This window comes from Dermacentor variabilis, chromosome 8 (assembly GCF_050947875.1).
Source record: "Dermacentor variabilis isolate Ectoservices chromosome 8, ASM5094787v1, whole genome shotgun sequence".
NCBI classification, from domain to species: Eukaryota; Metazoa; Arthropoda; class Arachnida; order Ixodida; family Ixodidae; genus Dermacentor; species Dermacentor variabilis.
In genome coordinates this window covers 112,216,991-112,221,589 of record NC_134575.1, presented here as the reverse complement: position 1 = coordinate 112,221,589, position 4,599 = coordinate 112,216,991, and positions in this window count along the sequence as shown.

The window sequence follows — 4,599 nt, the reverse complement described above, 5'->3', positions numbered from 1 at the left end:
TGCAGTGGGAGGGGGGGCATGTCTTGCCCTGCTATAGGGTGCGGCGTTCATGAACATTTATGACTGATAATGCAACCAGTCCGCATCGCCATGGAGGCCGCAATGCAATAAAACACTCCTGCGCTTAACTTTAGGTGTGCGTCAGAGCAGGCCAGGTGGGTAAGATTAATCCGAAGACCTACCCTGGCGCGTTGCTCATAGCCTCGCCTCGACACACCAAGCGCCGCAATTCATTCAAATTATTATTTTTAAAGCTGGCAACTAAAGACGTCTAGTTTGCAATTTCTACCGACTCGAAATACGCGAGAGCATCGTTATACTATACGGTTTATTATTATAAGTGGTTCTAACACTAGCTAGTCTAATCTCACCAGTAACCTACAACCACTCAGCTCAACAACTCAACTTAACACTAGCTAGCAGCGACCATTATGTTAGCTGCAAAGAAACATGGAACTGGCCAGCACTGCGACGGAGTCAGATTTCTATTCTGGGTAATACGTTTCTCAGCTGAGCTATGTCGGCTCATACTTTCCGGAAAATCAGCTGACAGACGTTCTGACAAGGCGTAAAGCTGACGACACGTTGCTGCTCTAGCAACTGCATCTTTATTGACGTTTAAAGGGTATACATGCCAGGTGTTTCTGCGAAGACATTAAGTATTTTTTTAAAAATGGCCTTCGGCAGATCGCCATTGTCGCTATGCACTCGTCGTCATCCCATTGTCGTCATGCCGTCGTCGTCTAACTGTCTATGTCATTCCATCGACCTCAGTTCATCGTAATCTTGCATTCGTCATTCTGTCGTGATCATGCCGCCGTTCTCATGCCATTGTCGTCATACAGTCATCGCGACGCGGTCCGGGTCCTTCCATCATCATCGTTCCAGATTTGTTATCCGCTGCTCGTCATGCTGTCGCCGTTACGCCATCGTCGCTGTGCCCCCTTCCTAATCCATTGTCATTATGCCATCGCCATCTAACCGTCTATGTCATTCCGTCTGCTTAATTTCATCGTAATCTTGCATTCGGCATTCCGTCGTGATCATGCCGCCGTTGTCATGCCATTGTCGTCATATAGCCATCGTAACGCGGTCGGCGTCCTTCCATCATCATCATTCCAGATTCCTTATCCGATTCTAGACATACTGTCGTCATTACGCCATCGTTGCTTTGCACTCGTCGTCATGCCATTGTCGTCATGCCGTCGTCTTCTAACCGCCTATGTCAATCCTTCGACCTAATTTCATCGTAATCTTGCATTCATTATTCTGTCGTGATCATGCCGCCGTTGTCATGCCATCGTCGTCATACAGTCGTCGCGATGCGGTCCGGGTCCTTCCATCATCATCATTCCAGATTCGTTATCCGATTCTCGTCATACTGTCGTCATTACGCCGTCGTGACTATGCACTCGTCGTCATCCCATTGTCGTCATGCCATCGTTATCTAACCGTGTATGTCATTCCATCGAACTAATTTCATCGCAATGTTGCATTCGTCATTCTGTCGTGATGATGCCGCCGTTGTCATGCCATCGTCGTCATACAGTCGTCGCAGCGCGGTCCGGGTCCTTCCATCATCATCATCCCAGATTCGTTATCTGATTGTAGTTATAATGTCGTCATTACGCCATCGTCGCTATGCACTCGTTCTCATTCCGTTATTGTCATGCTGTCGCCGTGACGCTGTCTTCGCAATAGTATCGTCATCATTCGCGATTCATCATCCCATCGCCATCATGCCGTCGTCGTCATGCACAATACGTCGTTCCCTTGAAGTGATTCCACGGTCGCCATAGAGTCTTCATGCCTTCTTGGCCATGGCCAACCCTGGCAAGCGAGTGTCAAAACAATGTGGGCCGAAACAGGAGGCATTGTAGGGCCCATATACCGAAGAAATTGACATTTAGCAGAGTCCAAATGACGTTATATTCTGCAATGCGGTCTCAATAACCTCAACAGTTATGGAGAGATTGGCTAGGCCAGGTTTTTTAAAAATTATGAGATTCGGAAAGCATCCAATAAACAAAAATATACAAATAGCTCCTGTTGCGTTTCATACATCTTTCGGAGCCCATATACTTCTCCAGTAAAATTGGACAGCATTTTTTATGTTAATATTGCCAGCTAACAAGAGCCGTAGATATACCCAGCATGCTGCAGTAACCACAAATCAATTACTGAACTGTATTATGCCAGTGAGTGAGCAATTGCATGCTCTCTATCTGAGATTAGTGTATAACAGCTGTGCCTTACCAGTACTCACCTACGGGGCAGAAACGAGGGGGCTTACGAAGAGGGTTCTACTTAAATCGAGGACGACACAACGAGCTAAGGAAAGAAGAATGATTGCTGTAACCTTAAGACGGGGGGGGGATAAGAAGAGAGCAGATTGGGTGAGGGAACACACGCGAGGTCATGACATCTTATTTGAAATCAAGAAAAAGAAATGCGCGTGGGCAGAACATGTAATGAGGAGGGAAGATAACCGATTTCATTAAGGGTTCCGGACTTCGAAGAGAATGGAAGTGGAGCAGGACGCGGCAGGAATTGAAGTGGGCGGGTGAGATTAAGAAGTTTGCAGGGAGAACATGGCCACAATTAGCACATGACCGGGGCAGTTGGAGAAGCATCGGACAGGCATTTGCCCTGCAGTGGGCGTAGCCAGGCTGATGATGATGATGATTGTTTTTATTCCTGGTAATGTGAGCGGTATTCTTGCCGTTGTCACACCAGTTTCTTTCCGGCTCTGTAGATAACCAATAATGTGGACGGATACCGAATATAGTGCAGCAAACAAAACGCGGGCTGATGCCGGAGGTGTGCAGTCTAAACACACGAGCCTAACATCGTACATGGGACTCTTGAACGACAAAAATCTTCTTTAGCGCATGTTGAGTGCTAGGCAGGTTTGAACCAGCTTCACACGGGTTCCTCAAACCCAGCAGCTTGTCGCTTCTATGCGCAGCGCCCCGGATGCTCACAGGGAGAGAGGGGGCTATCGGGCCGCTCCCGATATCACGTAAAGAAATTTTTTATATGCTCTCTATGTGGCCTCTACCGCAATACTTTTTTTTTTCAATTTGGCTGCGGAATACCCGAGATGTAGATATTTCAGTGCTGCGAACCCCATTATTTAAAAAGGGGAGCGTCATCGCCCATATAACGGTCTCTCCACTTGCCCCCTACAGCCGCCGCAAGTGAAATTCCTTCCCGGCATTCCCTCATTCCGGAGCCGGAGAATCGCGCGACACGTCCGTTACGGGCCCCGGTTTCTTTTTTTCTTTTCTCTCGATTATTTGCTCCGTGGTCCACTTCCGCTACACGAACACAGAGGCAGACGCAAGCGCATCACAGAACATAATCGCGTGCTGGAACACAGTTTCGCTCTTTGCGCGCTTGACTGCACTTTATATGAATGACAAGATGCAGCGGAAGTACATCTCTCTTGCTAAGGTACGCTGTAAACAAAGACGCGCAAACATTCGGTTTGTAGGTTTTATTATTTCTCTGAACTATATTTGGTCTATTGAAGCAATATATAAAACAAATAACTGCTGTTCCCTCGAATAATTCTCAAAGTCGCGTGCCACTATGCGTGTCGTCACAGCACTCCCATGTGCGTAGGGACACTTGTGGGATATACGTCGACTCCGCGGCTGGGAGCGTGGCGCCCGAGAGGAATAGAGCAATTTGTTTGAAATGTTAGCTTTTTTCGTGGCGCGCAGTAATGTAATGCTGAGCAGACACGATCGTTAGCGCGCATTGTGTGCACTGCGCTTGTCAGCTCAAAATGGCAAGACCCGGTGAGGAGCCGTGTAATTTCCAGCGTTCACATGCACCGGCGCACCACGCTTCTGTGAGGGCATCTGGGGCGCGCCGCTGGTTGCCGCAACGTGGCTGCAGGTGATAAAGTCGCTGGAACTTAATGTCGCCGGAACTTCCAGTGACATTAATAGAGAAGCGCGCCATAGAGGAGTCCGGCTGAAGTACGAGGCTCATACGCACAGGCGCGTCACTCGTGCAACCTCGAATGCCACGCCATCTCAGATTGCAGGCAAAGGGCTTCGCGGGGACTTCGCAGTGGCACCGATTGATGGCACAAAGTGTCCCGAGGAAACAGAATTACTGTTTATTGCTGCCATTGGAGAGGGAGCCATATACAACAACTCCAAGAGGTAAGCGCAACAGAGCGGCTCGGCTGCATTTGCACGTCTCAAACATGACGCGCTTAAGCCGTTCACATAGGATAGTCATTTGCGATTCGTTTTCCACGAATATTTGAGCCTTCTGTACGCAATTAAAACACACATAATCTCTACAAATAGAAAAGCATTATCCGAGCCATAAGCGTGTCAAGACGGCTTGTTTATGCTCACTGAAATATATTTTCCAAGCAGCAGCGGTGTACCTACTGAAGGAATATAAATGGTGCACTACACCCAGCAAGAAGTAAAACTCCAGCTTCTAGCGATCAACGTCACATCTCACATCGAGATCTCCCTATTTGCTTATATTTTATTCTCTGTAGATGATGCGACTATTGCTTCAGATGCTTTCTCACGCATGTTTTCTTCGCAGCACGAAAATGATGAGTAA